Source organism: Schistocerca americana, chromosome 5, assembly GCF_021461395.2.
Source record: "Schistocerca americana isolate TAMUIC-IGC-003095 chromosome 5, iqSchAmer2.1, whole genome shotgun sequence".
Classification (NCBI taxonomy): Eukaryota; Metazoa; Arthropoda; class Insecta; order Orthoptera; family Acrididae; genus Schistocerca; species Schistocerca americana.
Window position 1 is genome coordinate 532,996,524 of NC_060123.1, and position 22,553 is coordinate 533,019,076.

Consider the following 22,553-nt stretch of genomic DNA (forward strand, 5'->3'; position numbering starts at 1 on the left):
GCATCATGCTCTGACGTAACAAAACAAATATGTCGGTACTTTCCTACACTGAGGTAGTATACACCATGTGACCAAAAGTAGCCGGACACCCACAAAAACATACGTTTTTCATATTAGGTGCATTGTACTGCCACCTACTGCCAGGTACTCCGTATCAGCGACCTCAGTAGTCATTAGACATCGTGAGAGAGCAGAATAGGGCGCTCAGAGGAATCCACGGACTTCGAACGTGGTCAGGTGATTGGATGCCACTTGTCCCATACGTCTGTACGCGACATTTCCACAGTTCTAAACATCACTAGATCCACTGTTTCCGATGTGATAGTGAAGTGGAAACGTGAAGGGACATATAGGGCACAAAAGCGTGCAGGCCTACCTCCTCTGTTGACTAACAGAGACTGCCGGCAGTTGAAGAGGATCATAATGTGTAATAGGCACACATCTGTCCACACCATCACAGAGGAATTCCAAACTGTATCAGGATCCACTACAAGTACAATGACAGTTAGACAGGAGGTGGGAAAACTTGAATTTCATGGTCGAGCTGCTGCCACACTTCACGCCGGTAAATGCGTCGAAGGAGCGTAAACATTGGACGATTGAACAGGGGGAAAACGTTGTGTGGAGTGACGAATCACGGTAAACAATGTGGCGATTCAGTGGCAGAATGTGGGTATGGAGAGTGTTCGGTAAACGTCATCTCCCAGCGTGTGTAGTGCCAACAGTAAAATTCGGAGGCGACGGTGTTATGGTGTGGTCACGTCTTTCATGGAGGGAGATTGCACCCCTTGTTGTTTTGCGTGACACTATCACAGCACAGGCCTGCATTGGTATTTTAGGCACCTCTTTCCTTTCCGCTGTTGCAGAGAAATTCGAAGATGGTGACTGCATCTTTCAACACGATCGAGCACCTGTTGATAACGCACGGCCTGTGACTGAGTGGTTACACGATAATAACATCCTGTAATGGAGTGGCCTCCACAGAGTACTGGCCTGAGTCCTGTAGAACACCTTTGGGATGTTTTGAGACTTCGTGCCAGGCCTCACCGATCGACATCGATAGTTCTCCTCAGTACAGAAATCAGTAAAGAATGGGCTGCCATTCCGCAAGAAACCTTCCATCTCCTGATTCAACGTGTGCCTGCGAAAGTGGAAGCTGTCATCAAGGCTATGGGTGGGCCAACACCATATTGAATTCCGGCATTACCGATGGAGGGCGCCACGAACTTGTAAGTCATTTTCAGCCAGGTGTCCGGATACTTTTGATCACATAGTGTATGTGTAGGCAAACGAAAAGTGAGCTTCGTACATGATGCAGAAGGGTGTGTCGCTACTCTCCTTACGCGTCATCATCCAGACTCGTATTGACGCATGTCGTGTGTTATTACACCGATAATCGGACATGTTGTCAGCTCAGCCAGTGAGTATCTCCTCCTACCTTTCGATGATCCAGCTGCGTGGAGGGTCGCGTAAGGCACTCCCTAAGTAATTAGAAAAATATTGTCCATATTATGGGTTCCATACAATCTTGCACTGTAGTTATTGTAGGTAGTTCCGAAAGTCCAATAAATTTTTGGTCCATCGTGAAATAAGTACCTTATCGCATGCCCACGGACACAGGTGACGGCTTTGGTTTTGGTGCGCGGGAAATGCTGTTCATCCGGAAATAGTAGAAACCGAGGTGTGATGTGTTACGAAGTCTGTCGTAGAAAATACGACAAAATTTGTAGCACGGTTGCTGCCGAGCACATGTGAGACGGTGCCCGTCCGTATCCAGTACTTTGGAGTCTGCACATAGAGGCGAGTCCGCCATATTAATCTTGTGGAGGCGTGATCGGGTGATCTGTTTACCGTTGAATGTGGTGTACCACGTGGATTGGACGTCTGTATCCAGTGTAGCTGCGTATATCGTCCGCCACACCACCTTCCAACTAAGCTGAATATTTTTGGGCTCCACGATGTTTGGTGGGCACCTGTGCTGTAGGACGCGATATATATCCCGTTCCGACTCCTGTTTCGTCGGTGGTACTGCGATACGGACATAGCTATGTTCAGTGTAAAAGTGCGCGGAGGCCTTAACCTCATCGGCTATTCGAGAATTCCCTCTCATTAAAATCCTCAGCGTGTCGCAAGCTTCACGTGTAGCGTCCACTGCCCATTATCCTCATTGCTCGCGGCTTCACCTCTTTCCTGAGAGAGTTCGGAAGTAGTGTGCATCCGCACTAATGGTATTATTCACCGTAAACGTACATATAAATTATTTATATGTGTTGTGACTGTTCTTTCGGGCATGATCGAAAAACATTTCCGAAAGAGAAGATGCCACGTGTATAAATACGAGGGCTGTCCAGAAAGTAAGTTACGATCGGTCGCGAAATGGAAACGACTATGAAAATCCGATAAAGCTTTCCAATGATGTGTTGGGCAGTGTCTCTAGAATGAGGGCTTGGTGAGAATTTTCCCCTGAAGTTTGCAGCCAACATTACATAACTGTGGTGGGGTTTCTTCTTCAAGACAATTCTCAGCCTCATTCTGCAGGGGCAATGAAGATGTTCCTGCATCGTTTCAATTGGAAATGTTTGGTTACCCATAATACAGCCCGTAATTGTCTCCCACTGAGTTTCATCTCTGTTCAAACGAACCGCTGGCTATGAAGACAACATTTTGGCACAGACAGCGAGCTTTAGGCCAGCGTAGAGAATTGGCGGAAAGCACTGGCGGCTGCCTTCTATGATGAGGGTATTGGAAAGTTGGTACAACGCTACGACGAATGTCTGAGTCAGAACGGCGACTACGTAGAGAAGTAGCTGAAAGGTGTAGCTAACTGTTACAAATGAAACATTTCTGATTTTCACTGTGATTTTCATTTCGCGATCAATCGTAACTTACTTTCTGGACAGCCCTCGTAATATATATGCGCCTTGATGGCGAATAATGTGGATGCACAATTTTTCTGAAATCTTGCGGGAATCAGGTGAAGCTGCGAGCAATGGGGATAATGGGCAGTGGACTCGACAAATATAGCGTGCGACAAGTTGAGTATTTGGGATAGAGAGAAAGCGCGCTCGGATAGCCGGTGACTTCTCGCGTAAAGCAAGAAACCTGGGTTCGATTCCCAGTCCAGCAGACACTTTCACTTGTCGCCATTGGCTTTATTTGAATGACCGATTGCGACTGATGTCTGAATTTTCTCTTACATCATGTATATATAAGGCCAGTGGATCAGAAACTGTGTTTGTTCTTTCGGACACGTCAGGAACAACAGACACTACAAGTAGAAGTGAGACTTATGAGGCTTGATAGTGAATAATGATGATCTAGTGCGGTTGCACACTACGTCGGAGTTCTTGTGGGTGTCAGGTTAAGCTGCGAGCAATGAGGATAATGGGCAGTGCAAGCTGCCTATCTAGGCTACGACAAGATGACAGTTTGGGTTGCACGGAAAGCGTGCTCGGATAGCCGAAGCAGTTAAGGCGACCACTGACGTAAAGCGGGAAATCCGGGTTCGAGTCCTGATGCGGTAGAAATTCTCACTTCCGCCATTGGATTTATGTCAATGCCCGATTTCTACTGAGGTCTGAATTTCTCTTACATAATGTAAATATATATGGCCACCGAATCAAAAAGACGTCTGTTCTTTCGGACACGTTCTATAATTACTCAAGTTACGTAAGCATCTCAGTGTTACTATGGTTCAGTACATTAATTCTGCCTTACTTTGAGACACGCAACTGAAGCACGACAGTTCATATTTTTTGCTCCAACAAACAGTTACCACATATCTATTGGCGGAACAATGATCAAGCGTGTGAAATAGTAGGTTGCTAATGGGGTTGCTTAAAGTGCCCAAAGTCGTTAAGGGAAAGCTTAAATAGACTTTCTCCATCAGAATTGTCCAGAACAGACTGGTTAGCTGACGATCACTGGAAAACTGTAGATGAACATCACACAAATGCAGTTCTTTCGTTTTCACCAATGTCTACAACATCTCTCCATGAGATGAATATCGTTAAGACTGTTCGGCTTTTGCCTTCAATTCAGTCAGTCCAGTATTGTTGTGTAATATCCGTGCTTCAGACGAATTTTACTGCTATTCGTCATAATAAGCATGTAGAAGGTTCATTTAAAAAGTATTACACCTAACTGCAGGCCGTATCATTTCTGGAACCGTAACCTACTCACTTCTTCACGTTATTATTCCATTATTTGCAGGGTATAGTTGCTGGTATCACGTTTACAGCCTTCTACTAGCGGAAAATACCCTATCTCCGCCCGCTTCTCCACGAGGAATTGTGCGTTGTCACCTGCATTTCACCACGTGAACTGGCTCTGTCGAGCTTCCTTCCTGTCCATGAAAATGCCCATTATTTCAAACCATGCACATTTTCGCAGTGTTGTCATAGTTCCCTTCTCACTTGGTCGAGAGTCATTACAAATTCTGTTTCCTCGTATGCTAACTTATTGCGTAACGATCGCATAAAGACTTCGAATAAAATGAGTTGAAGTTTTTTTTTGGAGCTGAGATTACAAAATTCCTATTTTAAGAACAGACTGCCAAATTTGAAATTTGCCCCTTTCCGTAAAGTTACTACCGTGTCATTATCCAGTCTATGAAAAAAGTGTGTAGAAAATAAACATGTCCTAGACATGTTCAGAGGGGTAAAATATTGCAAGCTAGGAGAAAATTCCTACTTGTAATATTTCTAAGAAGAATTTCAGTTTCTTCAGCACATGTAACTGCATGTCGCACTGCTGAATTATGAGATGTGGAGTCGGCTAAATGAGGTGAGCACTTAGAGATCTAGAACCTCCTAAACTGACCTTTTTTCCCACACACATGCAGGAGACGAGATATGGTGAACTCAATAGCGGTCCAAATCACCACAATGGTTATTAACAAACATACGATCTTGTGGGGTACAAAAAAAAAAGCTGTCATGAATTCGCGAGTTTGTTTGAATGCCACAGTTCGTTGCTGGGCATAGAGAAGATATGCTGTCACCCACTCATCTACTGAGCAACTCGCCATTTTGCACGTTAACAAACCTTACGAGAGGTGTAAGAAGCCGCGAGGAGTGGCCACGCGATCTTAGGCGCCATGTCACGGATTGCGCCGCCCCTCCCGCCGGAAGTTCGAGTCTTCCCTCGGCCATGGGTGTGTGTGTTGTTCCTAGCATAAATTAGTTTAAATAGTCTGTAAGTCTAGGGACCAAAAAAAAAAGCAGTCTGGTTCTTTAGGAATTCCCACACATTTGAACATCTAGGTGAAAGAAATCAAAAAAATGGTTCAAATGGCTCGAAACACTATGGGACTTAACATCTGAGGTCATCAGTCCTCTAGACTTCGAACTACTTAAACCCAACTAACCGCCCGCATCTCGTGGTCGTGCGGCAGCGTTCTCGCTTCCCACGCCCGGGTTCACGGGTTCGATTCCCGGCGGGGTCAGGGATTTTCTCTGCCTCGTGATGGCTGGGTGTCGTGTACTGTCCTTAGGTTAGTTAGGTTTAAGTAGTTCTAAGTTCTAGGGGACTGATGACCATAGATGTTGAGTCCCATAGTGCTGAGAGCCATTTGAACCATTTGAACCCAACTAATCTAAGGACATCACACGCATCCATGCTCGAGGCAGGATTCTAACGTGCGACCGTAGCAGCAGTGCGGTTCCGGACTGAAGCGCCTAGAACAGCCACAGCGGCCGACGTGAAAAAATAACAAGTGACAGTTTATAATGCTGAAGTGATTTGGAAGTGACTAGGGTTCGAATCCATGACCAGCAGCCCCGTAGTCTGGCACTCCATCACTAAGCCAGCAAGACACCTTGCGAATTTTGACTGGATTTGAAACTTTTTCCTAAAAAGAACACAGCATGTTATCTTGGATGAAGCAGATATGTAGAAGTCCCTTCAGGCGCGTGCCAGGGAATTCTGATAGGACGCCTGCTGCTCGCGTTGTATATTAATATCGTGGTAAACGATATTTATTTTGGTATCGTCCAAAGGTCGCGGTGCCACACCACAGTCGGCAACGTGAATGTTACCACAGACATTGGCGATGGGTTGTTGGAATCCGCAAAGAAGAATGTTAGAGGCTGAAAAAGACATACCCTGTCTCAGCACGGCAGCGCCCCCACATAGAGGTCAATATAGGACTGAGCATGGAAACGCTCTGTCCCAGTTCGTGACCTCAGCTGAAGCAATCAACATCACTGAGTAAGAGTAAAGAGTTATACAAGTTTCAGATTGAAATATACTTTTGTAAATGCTGAACGTGGTACTTCAAGAGAAGAGTTGTTAATTAGTGCATCAAGTGATGCTTTCATGGGCAATGACAGTAGCAAATTATCAAGCACTGCGGTGGCATAGAACTGTATCAAGTTAAGTCAATCTTTTTACTATTCATGACATAAAATGAACTAATTTTTCGTATGTTATAGTTCATCTTCCACAGGGATAACCAGACTATTGCAATTTCGTCTGATCGTAAAATTTATAATAATCTAAGACTTTTTGCAGATGATACTGTTATCTATAATGGAAAAAATTCGCAAAAGTCCAAAAACATATTGATAACAGTTCAAAGTAGTGCACAAATTAGCGAAACTCATTAAATGAGTAGAAACACACACTTGTGCACTTTGCAAAACACAAAAGCTAAATATGCTATGACTTCAGTATCAGCGAGACCCAACTGCAGTCAGTCTACTTTTAGAACTACAAGGACCTGTTCGAATAGCGTTAAGTGGAGCATGATAACTTGTCAGATAGGGAAATTATCGAGGACCGGATAGACTCAGAGTGGCAGACTGACATGTTGGGCTGGTACAGTGGGCTGCCTGAGTGTGGTTTCTGGCGGTTGCCACCATCGTTTATGCAAATGTTCTGCTGGTCTCAAAATTCGGACTCAAAGAATATGATACACAAAAGACTGAAATACTGTAACACACTAAACAATGCTTACGTGGTTCACAGACAGATGGCGGTCACAAATGCCCTACCTTAGGTTATCTTGACAACTGAGGATATAAAAATGGCACCCACCTACAAAGTTTAATTATAAAGATTGCCAAATCTTGAAGAAACGGGTGCCACGCTAGAAGAGGTAGAAGATAAAGAAAAAAAGAAAGAAAGGAAGAGCTCTTAATAATACAAGGGCGTAACAATTACTTCACAAAACGTAAGTTGTCCCCGAAGAAGATAAAGGGGAGGGGGAAAGCCAAAATCAAGGAAACACTGCGAGAAATGCTTGCTTGATCATAAATACAGATGCTGGAATATCCTACAGGTTTTGCTGTTATGACTGACAGCGAACGCCACCTGTGTGGCATCCTCAATACATTGCAAGGGTCAGTCGTCATCAGAACAGTGTTCTACCCGTAGATATGAGTGCATTATATAGGAGCTATCAGAATTAGAATGCGGGCAAACTGTTGATGCTCGCATGATGAGTGTTCCTCTAACCAAAGGGCCGAGGTGTTTGTTGTTACGAGAGAGACCATATATTAGATTTATACCGCAAGCAGCGAAAGCGGAGAAACATCGTCCGCTACGTCACAGCGCGGGCGAAAGTGTATGTTAAGTGGTCGTGACAGTCAGCCATTGAAGAGGATTTTGACGGAGGATTTTGTAAGAAAATAAAACACCTACATCTTTCCTTATAATGCCATTTATTGTGTAGCTACCAATTTCAGCGCTTCAGTGCACCATATTCAGCGCTTAGTTGATGCTGAAGGGATTATCACGATCCATATATTAGAGGGTTGGAACTTTAATAGCGGCAACTATTTTTTTACAGGTCGTGCTAAACAGATACGTCTCTGTGCTGTTCATTTGCGGAACACAACCCACAACCAACGACCAGATTAGAGACAGAACTGATGACACTTTCTGCAGGACCTGACCATCATTTTCCAGGACAATGCTCAAGCACATACAGTACAAGCTGTTACCGATTTGTTTGACTGATGGGGCTGCTAAGTGCTATACCACCTACTGCACTCCCCTGACTTAAGCCCTTGTAAGTTCAACTCGATTTCTATACTGAAGGAAACACTTCACGACATTCGCTTCAGGACTGCTACAAATTAGTTCTGCAATAGACCGCCCCGCTCGAACTGTCAACACAATTGGCACTGCTAAGAGTATCCTATGACTTCCACATCGCTGGCAACGGGTTGTACACAATGCGGGTGACTCCTTTGAAGGTCAGTAATACTTTGAAACACGTATCTATTTTGTACGAGCTGTAAATAAGTAGTTGCCACTACTAAAGTTCAAACCCCCGTACGATGCGTCGGTTTGCGCAGACTGCCTGTAACTGTGATGTCGTGTCTCCAAGCATCAACTGTCAACTCAGTTATCTCATAAGGTGGCGGATTTTAGCTCCTTACATGAGATTTATTCAGAAAAACAAATGACAAATACTTCGCGGACAGGTATAGCCGTAAGACAGAATAATAATACAATACTGGCCATTAAAATTGCTACACGAGGAAGAAATGCAGATGATAAATGGGTATTCATCGGACAAATATATTATGCTAGAACTGACAAGTGATTACATTTTCACGCAATTTGGGTGCATAGATCCCGAGAAATCAGTACTCAGAACAACCACCTCTGGCCGTAATAACGGCCTTGATACGCCTGGGCATTGAGTCAAACAGAGCTTGGATGGCGTGTACAGGTACAGCTGCCCATGTAGCTTCAACACGACACCACAGTTCATCAAGAGTAGTGACTAGGTTATTGTGACGAGCCAGTTGCTCGGCCACAATTGACCAGACGTTTTCAATTGGTGAGAGATCTGGAAAATGAAGAGTAGAGCCACGGGTCGTAACACATCTGATATGTAACGTCTACTGTTCAAAGTGCCGTCAATGCGAACAAGCGGTGCCCGAGACGTGTAACGAAAGGCACCTCATGCCATCACTCCGGGTGATACGCCAGTATGGCGATGACGAATACACGTTCACCGCGATGTCGACAAACACGGATGTTACCATCATGATGCTGTAAACAGAACCTGGATTCATCCGAAAAAATGACGTTTTGCCATTCGTGCACCCAGGTTCGTCGTTGAGTACACCATCGCAGGCGCTCCTGTCTGTGATGCAGCGTCAAGGGTAACCGCAGCCACGGTCTCCGCTGCTGCAAACGTCGTCGAACTGTTCATGCAGATGATTTTTGTCTTGCAAACGTCCCCATTTGTTGACTCAGGGATCGAGACGTCGCTGCACGATCCGTTACAGCCATGCGGATAAGATGCCTGTCATCTCGACTGCTAGTGATACGAGGCCGTTGGGATCCAGCACGGCGTCCCGTATTACCCTCCTGAATCCACTGATTCCATATTCTGCTAACAGTCATTGGATCTCGACCAAAGCGATCAGCAATGTCGGGACACGATAAACCGCAATCGCGATAGGCTACAATCCGACCTTAATCAAAGTCGGAAACGTGATGCTACGCATTTCTCCTCCTTACACGAGGCATCACAACAACGTTTCACGAGGCAACGCCGGTTAACTGCTGTTTATGTATGAGAAATCGGTAGGAAACTTTCCTCATGTCAGCACATTGTAGGTGTCGCCACCGGCGCCAACCTTGTGTGAATGCTCTGAAAAGCTAATCATTTGCATATCACAGCATCGTCTTCCTTCGGTTAAATTTCGCGTCTGTAGCACGTCATCTTCATGGTGTAGCAATTTTAATGGCCAGTAGTGTAATAGAAAAACCAAGGTTCATACTGGAACGTAAGATTTTCAGAATTTTGGATATTATCATTGGGAAGGTGGTTAGGACGGTCACAGGAAAGGGCTGTTTTGAACTTTGGAACAAGCGAGGTGGCCGGTAGGTCTCCGGAGATTCATACGGCTGATGCTTTGGCGACCGTGTCACCAGTGACCGCAGGGGGCACCGGGCGAGCTCGAGACACACAGAGAGAGAGAGAGAGTGCATGCGAGACAGAGAGAGACTGCTTCTTTCCGTTGCGGCTATACAACGGGTGGAACGGGACACAAATACGGCGCACCCATGAAAGGTGGGAGAACTGCACGAAATTAGAGAGTCCTGATTGGCGGAAACGCGTAGGGATATACGGGAGAGTAACTGCAAAATTTGGCTTCAAAAGAGGTAAGGGGGACTCTGGGGTCAGTCGTGGTGCTGTGCAGACATTGAGTATTTGGTCGGCGAGTGGAGTAGGCCTGCATAGTTAGGTTCGGAGATATTACTGGCATTGCGGCCAGTGATCCCTCTCCAATTGTTCAGAGTCAGTGCAAACGCCTCCACAAAAGCAGAATCATCTGTTGCTCAGAGAAGAGAAAACCGATTTGTGCTCACTTGTGGCGTTCGAATGCAACATTAAGTGTTCCTTTGCTGCCGCGCACTTGAGTCTACCAACTACTCCCAGCATTTGTGCGAGTAGATTGTGTGTCGACTCGTGACGGAGTCTGCAATTGAGCAACTTGCGGTCAGGAGTTTTTCTGGCGGAAATCACGTCCACGTTTAGATAATGTCCGGATTTCACAAGGGAAAGACGACACCACGTCGGTGCCTGGGACGACCGTCGTGATCTTCACACTGAATTACGGTGATATTAGCGCAAAGTAGGGCACTGTAGTTGTAAATGAGTACGTGTTCCACAAGCTCTTTGTTTCCGTGTCGGCCTAAGTGTAGTATCAGTTGAACAACGAGTTGCGTGACCAGTATCAACCAACGTAAGCTAGGGAAACGAGGGCGATGAGGAATAGAGTTTCCATTGTGCCAATGGTAGGGTAGTTAGTTTAAGAAGTTAATGTGATTGTGAACTATAGTGAACGGCCGTAGAGGCCGAGACCCCCAGGCACAAGGATGGACTCACAAAAACAGCTGCAGAAGTCACTGCAAAACTGAATGTCGCATTCGGGAACCCTGTCAGCGTGAAAACTACAGGGCAGGCTGGAACTCCACACGAGTAGGTCTGACCCACGGTACAGTGTTTCTTCCCCAGTGGTAATAGTGTGTTCCAGGAGGATAGAGCCCCTGTTCTTTCAGGTCACATCGTCCACGGCTGGTTTCATGAGCACGAGGATGAATTTTCGCATACCTCCTGGCCACCATAAAAAACCACCATATCTTAATATTATTGAGCCTTTATGGTCTAAGCTGAAGAGCAGGATTTTGTGATCGCTATCCACCTCCATCACCGTGTAAGAGGTCCGAGCAGATGTAATTTCGATGTATTGCTCATGCGCTGCCTGCGATATGCAAGGTATAAGAGAATCGCTGACCAGAGACTGCAGTAGGAACTGTGTAGCTGTAGCAGTAAGTTGTTGCGAGTCTGCTGTCTGCTCTCGTCTGGTCTGGTGTATCGTGTTGGCTGGGCCGGTCGTGGTGCAGCGATGCCCGAGCCTGAGTATTATTGTATAAAGTAAAAAGCAGCCTTGCGCATATGTAGTAATGTTATCTCAAGTCCCATGTAAATGTTTTAAAAATGTCCTAATAAATATCTTTCTCATATATATATATATAAAAAACAAGTGTATCCTCCCCACAAAATATTAACAGTGTAACCTCCCCACAAAAATAATTTTCCGTAACCTCCCAACAAAAAATATTAACATAAATAATATTCACGTTTAACCTCCCCCACAAAATTCATTCACATTTAGTGTAACCTCAAAACAGAAAAATTCCTAAACCTCTCAACAGTATAAAATATAATTATGTCCTCACATTCAGGGTAACGTCCCAACAAAAAAATAAATTCAGTAACCTAGTGATAATACAATGTAACTAACCTCTGAATTAAATTGTCGCTCACTTATAATTTTTCAATAATTGACTGTGAATTTAACCTGGTAAATTTTGGACGTCAGCAGTGCTGCGTCATGGCCCTGAAAGATCATTCTGAACAAAAAAAGAAAAATTCTTACCTCAATGAAGTCGCCGGATAACGCATATATATCTGCTCTTACAATAAATTTTTCTGGCACAGCCCTGTGCAATGCTGGCCGATAGATTTGTCATTTATGAAAGGGCAACAACTGATTTCTCTTTTGCAATAATCGGTATGATCATGGATTGGAGAAATTAGTAAATTCTTTAAATTGAAATGAATGGTTGTTAACATTTACTTTATATGAGAAAGATTATTATTAGGACATTTTTAAAACATTTACATGCGACTTGAGATAGCATTTTTACATATGCGCGAGGCTGCTTTTTACCTTATACAATAAAACTCAGGCTCCGGCATCGCTGCACCAGGACCGGCCCAGCCAACACGATACACCAGACCAGACGAGAGCAGACAGCAGACTCGCAACAACTTACTGCTACAGCTACACAGTTCCTACTGCAGTCAACACTGCTCTCTGGTCAGCGATTCTCTTATACCTTGCATATCACAGGCCGCGGATGAGCAATACATCGAAATTACATCTGCTCGGACCTCTTACAACCGTTACCAGAACTTGTAGGAAGAACGCTATAAGACCTCCTTGAAAACCAAACAGGACCTGTGTTTATCTGTTCCACTGTTTTGAATGTCTATGGTTTTCCTACACCTTATAAGGCGTGGTAATAAGTTTTTGCTGTTTCTGTATTTTTGTCCAACCCCTGTACTTAGAATCCGACGGAAGTTCAGTTTACTCCTTAGAATATCAAGCGCTTTTAACGTAATTTAACGGTTACCTACTGTCAGTTTTTGTGAAGAACATGTATTATCCTCTAAAACTAACGTGGGAAGGAAACAAGGATAACAATAACCCAGATATTTACGGAAAAAATATCGCATCACCAAAAAGGAGTTCGCGATACTGCAGAAAGACGAAATATGACAGACGTGTTTCTACATCTGAAAGATAATGTCGGTTCAAATTTCACGCAAGTTGCGTACGAGTGACGCTAATAACGCCGTATGACGTTGTATATCATGTTTGCTTTAAATACAGTCTGTAACCGTCGTGAGCGCTAGTTACTTTTGAGATTCGACATGGAGAGTTGATGTCAATCACTCACGCCTTTAGGACGGCAAAGACGCCATTATCAATACCACACTGAGTTTGAACGAGACTGTGGAATAATGCTACGAGAATCTGGACGTTCCTTCTGCTATACAGCACGAAGAGTTTGGCAGGAATATAGCGACTGTACGTGGTTACTGGCAGTGGTGGCCTGGAGAATGTACGGTCGCAAGAAGATCGGGCTCCGGACGGCCACCCGACTCTGCCGAAAGGGAAGACCATCGTGTTCGGCTATGATCCTATCGCATCGTACTGCATCTGCATCAGAAATATGAACAGCAGTTGCCACCACAGTAACACAACGAAATGTTACAAATCGGTTACATCAAGGATGTGACTCCCTTTGGCGTGCGTTCCACTGACCCCATACCACCGCCGTTTGCGACTTCAGTGATGTCTAGCGAGAGGTCGCTAGAGGGCAGGGGGGAGGACTGCTGTGTATTCTGATGAAAGCTGGTTCTGCTTCGGTGCCAGTGATGGCTGTGTGTTGATTAGGAGGAGGCCGTTTGAGGGCTGCAGTCACCCTGTCTGCGTGCTACACACTGACCTACACTTACGGTCTGGGGTGCGATTTCGTGTGACAGCAGGAGCACTGTCGCTAGTACCCTGCGCATTCTGACTGAAAATTTGTACGTCAGTCTGCTGATTCGGTCTGTTTTTCTGCTATTTATGAACTGCATTGCAGGGGTGTTTTCCAATAGGATAACGTTTGCCCATACACCGCTGTTGTAACCCATCGTCAGAGTGTCGAAAAGTTGTCTTGGTCTCATCCATCACTAGATCTGTCTCCGATCGACCACATATGGGGCATCATCGGACGACAACACGAGCGTCATCCACAAACAGCATCAACCGTCCAGATATTGACCGACCAACCGACCAAGTGCAAAGGCACGGAGCTCCATTTGTAAGTAGGCTGTTTAGGTTTTTATGTTGGTAACGCCATGTAGCGCTCTGTATGAAAATCACTGGCTGTGCTGTGTGCGGTCTGTGGCTGGTTGGCATTGTTGGAATATTCGTTATTGTAGTGTTGGGCAGCTGGATGTGAACAGCGCGTAGAGTTGTGCAGTTGGAGGTGAGCCGCCAGCATTGGTGGATGTGGAGATAAGATATGCCAGAGTTTTCAGAGATCACTATAAGCGGACGATATGGACGTGTGTCCGCCAGAAAAAGGAAATTTGTAAACATGGATGTCATGTTTATATATATATATATATATATATATATATATATATATATATATATATATATATATATATATATAATGACTTTTGAACATTATTAAGGTAAATATATTGTTTGTTCTCTATCAAAATCTTTCATCTGCTAACTATGCCTATCAGTAGTTACCGCCTTCAGTATTTAGAATTTTTTATTTAACTGGCAGTATTGGCGCTCGCTGTATTGCAGTAGTTCGAGTACTGAAGATTTTTGTGAGGTAAGTCATTCATGAAAGGTTAGGTTATTGTTAGTCAGGGCCATTCTTTTGTAGGGATTATTGAAAGATTGCGTTGCGCTAAAAATATTGTGTGTCAGTTTATTGGTGATCAGAATAAGTAAAGAGAGAAATGTCTGAGTACATTCAGTTTTACTCAGCTGTCTCTGTATCAATAACGTAGAAGCTTAACAGCACAGTCATTCATAATTTTTCTAAGGGGACGTTTCACATTCGACAAACCGTACAAGGCCGGTCGGTGTGGCTGAGCGGTTCTAGGCGCTTCAGTCTGGAACCGCGTGACCGCTACGGTCGCAGGTTCGAATCCTGCCTCGGGGATGGATGTTTGTGATGTCCTTAGGTTAGTTAGGTTTAAGTAGTTCTAAGTTCTAGGGGACTGATGACCTCAGATGTTAAGTCCCATAGTGCTCAGAGCCATTTGAACCATTTGAAACCGTACAACACAGTCCACGCAATTTTGCATGCTTGCATCCAACTTTATAGCTGTTACACCGGTTATTAATGAACCAGAATTTCACAAAATGCAATGGCTAATCTCGCAGTTACATTAACCTGTGATCTTCCAATGTTAATCACTTAAATATCTTAACTAGACAAATGTATTCCCCGCATTTAGTTGCTCTACATTTATTATTTTTTGGCGTTACGATTTGTTTTCCGGTAGTGTATTTAGAAATCGTTTGACAAATAGCTCCCAAGTTTATGTTTATTAGTTTTTAGTGTTAAACATTAAGTGCATGTTCAAAAAATTTAGCTTTAGTCCATATTTCGTAATTCAGATTTAATGTTACGCAACAAGAAATGTGCGATGACAGAAGGTGGACACATTGTCAAACTTTAAAACGAAGCTGTAGCAGCGAAGACGATTTGATGCTTTTGTGACAGTATATCGTAGCTTTTACGTAAAAAATAGCGTAAAATAATTAATACTTTTTGGTTTAATATGATATTTCTTGTTAGTATTTGCAAGGAATTGTTGTGCTCGGAAGCCTGCAAAATCTGTTTTACCACCTTTCCGTAGCGAGCGGCTTTGCGGTCGACCGCCGCTGCCAGTCTTTGAGCATAAAAGACTTGCGTAGCTCGTAATATATGCAACACGATGGCCGAGGCGACCACGTGGGCTGAATTTGTTAGCATAAATATGAACAATGGCTGGCGAGCGGGGGTGCTCGCTGCTGCGCGAAGTGCCCCGGGCAAATTACGGGCCTTCTCCGCATTACGCCTGTTGTGTGAGGCGCTTGCCCTCTTCATACCTCAGAGGTGCCGCTGCCGCTCATTAGTTTGCAGGCTACGGTATTCAGTGGTCTTCAGTATTCAGTGGTGCCACGTTATTGGTTCAAAGCTCGGCTGTTTCTCCTGGCACAGTCTTCACATTTCAACGGCCTTTAGTCACATTGATAACGTTCATTAGACTATATCAATAACGAACCAACTGAAATCGACTAGATGTCCGGACAGACACCATTACTGCTGATAGCGAGGGTAAGTAAGTGTCCTTTAAAAATTATTTTCGTTTGATTTTGAACTCTTAATGGCTTGGATTGTTGATGTAGCTTTGCTGTTTGTGGGGTCCTGCCCACTCGACTCTTTGTTGTTGTTGTTCTGGTCTTCAGTCCTGAGACTGATTTCATGCAGCTCTCCATGCTACTCTATTCTGTGCAAGCGTCTTCATCTCCCAGTACCTACTGCAACCTACATCCTTCTGAATCTGCTTAGTGTATTCATCTCTTGGTCTCCCTCTACGATTTTTACCCTCCACGCTGCCCTCCAATGCTAAATTTGTGATCCCTTGATGCCTCAGAACGTGTCCTACCATCTGGTCCCTTCTCCTTGTCAAGTTGTGCCACAAACTCCTCTTCTTCCCAATTCTATTCAATACCTCCTCATTAGTTATGTGATCTATCCATCTAATCTTCAGCATTCTTCTGTAGCACCACATTTCGAAAGCTTCTATTATCTTCTTGTCCAAACTATTTTCGTCCATGTTTCACTTCCATACATGGCTACACTTCACTCAAATACTCTCAGAAACGAATTCTTGACACTTAAATCTATACTCGATGTTAACGAATTTCTCTTCTTCAGAAACGCTTTCCTTGCCATTGCCAGTCTACATTTTATATCTTATCTACTTCGACCATCATCAGTTATTTTGCTCCCCGAATAACAAAACTCCTTTACTACTTTAAGTGTCTCATTTCCTAATCTAATTCCCTCAGCATCACCCGACTTAATTGGACTAAATTCCGTTATCCTCTTTTTGCTTTTGTTGATGTTCATCTTATATCCTCCTTTCAAGACACTGTCCGTTCCCTTCAACTGCTCTTACAGGTGCTTTGCTGTCTCTGACAGAATTACAATGTCATCAGCGAACCTCAAAGGTTTTATTTCTTCTCCTTGGATTTTAATACCTACTCCGAATTTTTCTTTTGTTTCCTTTACTGCTTGCTCAATATACAGATTGAATAACATCGGGGATAGGCTACAACCCTGTCTCACTACCTTCCCAACCACTGCTTCCCTTTCACGTCCCTCGACTCTTATAACTGCCATCTGGTTTCTGTACACATTGTAAATAGCCTTCGCTCCCTGTATTTTACCCCTGCCACCATCAGAATTTGAAGGAGAGTATTCCAGTCAACATTGTGAAAAGCTTTCTCTAAGTCTACAAATGCTAGAAACATAGGTTTGCCTTTCCTTAATCTTTCTTCTAAGATAAGTCATAGGGTCAGTATTGCCTCCCGTGTTCCAACATTTCTACGGAATCCAAACTAATCTTCCCCGAGGTCGGAGGGTGCCTAAAGGGTGCTGCTTCCTCGGATAGCTATTCAACAATTCAAGAAAAGCACATTAAAGTTTTTTTTTGTTTTTTTGTTTTTACAATAGAATAGATTCACAATACTTAACTATGGTTTACAATGTCGTGTCGTAAGCTATTGGTGACATGCCAATGATCAATGTCTTCCGCTGTATAGAATGTCCATGTAGGTAATGGGAATGGATCACAGTAACTGCTCTTCTAGTGCTCTCTCCTAGTCCCAGTATACTAGTGTCCATCTTCAACTGTCCGTAGGAGCCTGGCAGCAGCGGCGCTTGTATTCTCTTTGGCTGGAGGCCGCTCCTGTCATGGATTGGTTCTAGTCAGCGAACTATTGGCTGACGTCATCTGACAGCCAACTCTGCTCTTGAGTTCTTTATCTTCGTGCAGTCGCTTGTCATCACGCCGGAATATTCCTCCGCCCGAAAGCGTCGGAGAGTCGTAGTGTAGGGAGCGCGACAACAGCAGGGGAGGCAGGAGCTTGGGCGCACTGCTGAACCGGAAGCTGTGGCTGCAGGGGACGACAAGCGTCCGGTCGTACCCCACCATTCGCCCTTCGCTCTCGCGGAAACGTCCCCGGGAAATCGACCGAAGTATACGCTTCCACCTCCTGATGCCATGAACCAGATGGGAACAAGGCGGCGACTGCTGCGGTGCGGACGGGTCCAGCAACATCGGAGGCGGAGGAGGTGAAGCCTCCGTCACCATGGGGTCGTCTCGTGGTGTCGTTATGATTGGCGGCTGCTGCGGCCGCGCTGTCCTCGGGCTCCGTGAATCTAGGGGGAAGAGACACTGAAAGATCATCGTGCACATGACAAAGGCGAAGTTGTTTTTAATGTCGGCGCTGCAGGCCATCTGGACCTGGAATCAGATACAAGCAAGAGTCAATTCGACGGACGATCTCGCCTCGCGCCCACCGTCTGCTGACGCTAAAAGCCCTGTAAAAGACAATGTCATGCGGCGCGAAGCAATACTTCCTTCGCAACGGATGCTGAGGAGGGTGGAGCAAGTGAAGCTGTGTCCGACGGCGGCGGCCGTGAAGCAATTCTGCCGGCGATGGTCCATCTCGTGGGTGCGAACGATATGAGGCGAGAAACAATTGCAATGCTTGATCCCTGGTGTGTGCGGAGCGAAGTTTGGTGATCTGATGCTTGAACGTTGTGACGAAACGTTCCGCTTCGACGTTTGACTGTGGACGGAACTAGTTAGATGCCATTGCGTTCACAGAATGCTTCAGATTCATTTGACGTGAACTGAGGGTCGTTGTCCTACACTATGACTTCAGGAAAGCCTTCGAGACAAAAAATAGAGGACAACATCTGAATTGTGCTACGTGACGTAGTCGAGTTCATTGGCACAGCAAAAAGGAAACTTGCTGTACGAGTCAACCACAATCAATCAACATCTGTTCCAAAAATGTCCTGCAAAGTGTGTGTGCACACGTTGCCACGGTGATTGCAACTTTGGCCAAGCAGAGAATTTTTGTGGTGGAGCGGACTGATTTTTCGCACATGCGTGACACTGTGACATCTGTTCTACTTTGATGTCCATACCCTGCCAACTATAGTGTCGACGCTCTAACTGTTTCGTACTAACGATCCCCCAGTGTCCTTGGTGAAGTAACTGCAACACTTATTTTTGCAGAACTTTAGGGATCAACACACGTGACTGTCCACTAACATTTTGAACAAGAATTACAGCTTTCTGTACAGCGAGGCTGCGCCGACGGGCAAAGTATCGGCGCACTACAGAGTTCTTTATGCTATGCAAGAAACGAGGCCAAGATGTGCGAATGTATGTTAGCAAAATGTTCAAATCTGAATCAGCTTCCATGGCCCGTGCTATTTTCTTATAGCTCAGCGGAAAAGACTGAAGCAATTCAGAATCCTGAGCATCGATGTGACAACAAGATGCAGCAGAAGCCTCAAAGTCAGCATCAGGGCCAACCGGAAGACGTGAAAGCGTTTCCGCATTACCACGTTTAGCCGTCGGACGATACATGATCCCGTATTGGTAGTGAGACGACAACAAAGCCCACTGACATGGCCACGCAGGCCTTAGCTGTGATAGATACCGGGGAAAACATCAGACAACGCCCGAAGAACAATACCTTCAATATGTGGAAGTTGTGGGGAGTACGGACAGATGCCGTTTCCCTAATAAAAGGTTTTTACCTTTCAAATTTTACAACTTTATTAACTTGATTTTAAAATAGTAAGTGAACATTCATTATCATGAACTGCAAGACCCTCAATATAGTTTCTTAATGAAAGTTCCTGAACCATTATTTAGCCAGGAGCCTCTTTAATAATAACAGATCAAAGAGCAGCTCTCAGAATCAATTTACAAAGTTTACAACACAAAATCCCTTTTTAAGCAAAGGAAAAAATTACAAATTGCATAATGCTAGGTTAAATAAAAGATTCTAATGCCACATGGCAATACCAAAATGTTCCTCTAGATATCACCTGTGATCTCTAAACGCAATAAAATATTGATCCCAAAATTTTAATTAAAACAACAACTTAAATGCAATAAAATCTGATCAGTGTCAACGAACACTCAAACCCCGTAACCTCTCACAAGACGTTTTCCTTCCTTTTAAACACTTTACACCATAACACTCCCTACATGTGATGCAAATGACACCCAACGAACTATGACTAATAATTAAGCATAGGTGTTATAATTAACAAGTATGCAAATCTTTTCCGTTCAAAATAAATAAAAAAACACACAAATCAACTGTTAAGTTCTGTGGTTACAACCGTTAAAAAATAACATACAATACATGTCTTTTGATCGTCGTGGTCATGAGTTGTTGTGCACCGTGCTGTCCTTCAGAATCACATGCGTCATGGTAAAGATTTTCCACGATGTACAAAACGTTAACAGGGCGCAACCAACTTACAAAAAATGCATACTGGGATTATACGTCGATATGGATGCGGCTCGCAAATCTTCAACACAAAAAAATGGTTCAAATGGCTCTGAGTACTGTGGGACTTAACATTTATGGTCATCAGTCCCCTAGAACTTAGAACTACTTAAACCTAACTAACCTAAGGAAATCACACACATCCATGCCGGAGGCAGGGTTCGAACCAGCGACCGTAGCAGTCTTGCGGTTCCGGACTGAAGCGCCTAGAACCGCTCGGCCACCGGTGCCGACAATCTTCAAAACGCGCGTGGAAGTAGATGCGGTATTACTGAACACTTCGACTATACCTCACCGCACCAAACAGCAGTCCAGCAAAGGCAGTAAGAAAATATTCGGGGTATTAAACTCTTGGGAGGGCCACACCAAACCACAGAATGACATCCCAAGTTAAATTATGAAAATACTGTCTGCGATTTCGCCTCTAAAAGTACACCGTAAAATACCATAAGAAGTGAATTGCAATTAACTCGATTCATAAGCGTCCCGCTGAGAAGTTCCACAGTCAATCTTTCCATTACTACAAACATTTAACAGTACCTCCAAAGTTCACTCGTGGACACTACCAGAGTGTCAAATTACTCGTTGTAACTGTAGATAACAGAGTGTAATACGCTGGGGGCCGACTAGTTTTCTGAATAAGACAAGCAATGGTTCGATCCTTCACTTGGATCCACCGTAGATCCAAAACAGTCATTTACTTTAAAACAGTTAAATATATGACAATGCCGATACCAAGTCTGATATACGCCCCACCAACGTGCACCACTTTAGAATTCTTATGTTCACTTCATACACCAAACTTTCCGTAATTCTTCGTCGGAATCCAAGTGCAGAACCACTTCTCAGCACTTGAATGACCACACGATGACCGCCGTGGAGACAACACCGGCCCTCTACAATAGGATCTTCGAGTCCACAGCGTTCCGTTCCAACCGACTGCTTCCGCGGGGCCCACCGACCAATCGGCCTTGCCCTCCGACTCCGACGGCACTCCTCACTCACACTCCAGAGCTAACTCCCGCAATCCCCCTTCTTCCTCGTTCTGTCGTCTCGCGGCACACGGGAAGCCAACCCGCCAAAGATATGCGGCGACGAGAGACCCCAATCCGATCTCGATATTGACATCGCAGATTGTACTGAGAAGGCGCGTGATTCGATGACATGCCTCGCTCAGGCCGCCCAAGGGCTACTACTGCAGTGGATGACCGCTACCTACGGATTATGGCTCGGAGGAACTCTGACAGCAACGCTACCATTTGAATAATGCTTTTCATGCAACCACAGGACGTCGTGTTACGACTCAAACTGTGCGCAATAGGCTGCATGAAGCACAACTTCACCCCCGACGTCCATGGCGAGGTTCATCTTTCCAACCACGATACCATGCAGCGCGGTACAGATGGGCCCAACAACATGCGAATGGTCCGCTCAGGAGACGTGTTTGGAGGCAACCCGGCAGGATGAACGCCTTAGACATACTGTCCAGCGAGTGCAGCAAGGCGGAGGTTCCCCGATGTTTTGGGGGTGGCATTATGTGGGGACGACGTACGCCGCTGGTGGTCATGGAAGGCGCCGTAACGTCCATCCTACGACCGATAGTGCAATCGTATGGGCAGCATACTGCCGAGGCATTCGTCATCATGGACGACCATTCGCGTCCCCATCGTGCACATCTTGTGAATGACTTCCTTCAGGATAACGACATCGCTCGACTAGAGTGGCCAGCAAGTTCTCCATACATGAACACTATCGAACGTGCCTGGGATAGATTAAAAAGGGCTGTTTATGGACGACGTGACCCACCAACCACTCTAAGGGATCTACGCCGAATTGCCGTTGAGAAGTGTGACAATCTGGACCAACAATGCCTTGATGAACTTGTGGATGTATGCCACGACGAATACAGGCATGCATCAATGCAAGAGCACGTGCTACTGAATATTATAGGTACTGGTGTGTACAGCAATCTGGACCACCACCTCTGAAGGTCTGTCTTATGGTGGTACAACATGCAATGTGTGGTTTTCATGAGCAATAAAAAAGGCTGAAATGATGTTTATGATGATCGCTATTCCAGTTTTCTGTAAAGGTTCCGGAACTCTCTGAACCGAGTTGATGCAAAACTTTTTTGATGTGTGTATTAACCCAACCTGGTAAGGGTCCCACACTGATAAATTGCTGGAACAAGTGTTTTGTAAGCCACTTCTATCGGGGATGTATTACATTTTCTTAAAAAACATCTTCCTACGAATTCAGTTTGACATTTGCTTTTGCTGATATTTGTTTTATGTGCTCATTCCGCTCCGAATGGTTACTCCTAGATATTTTGCGGTA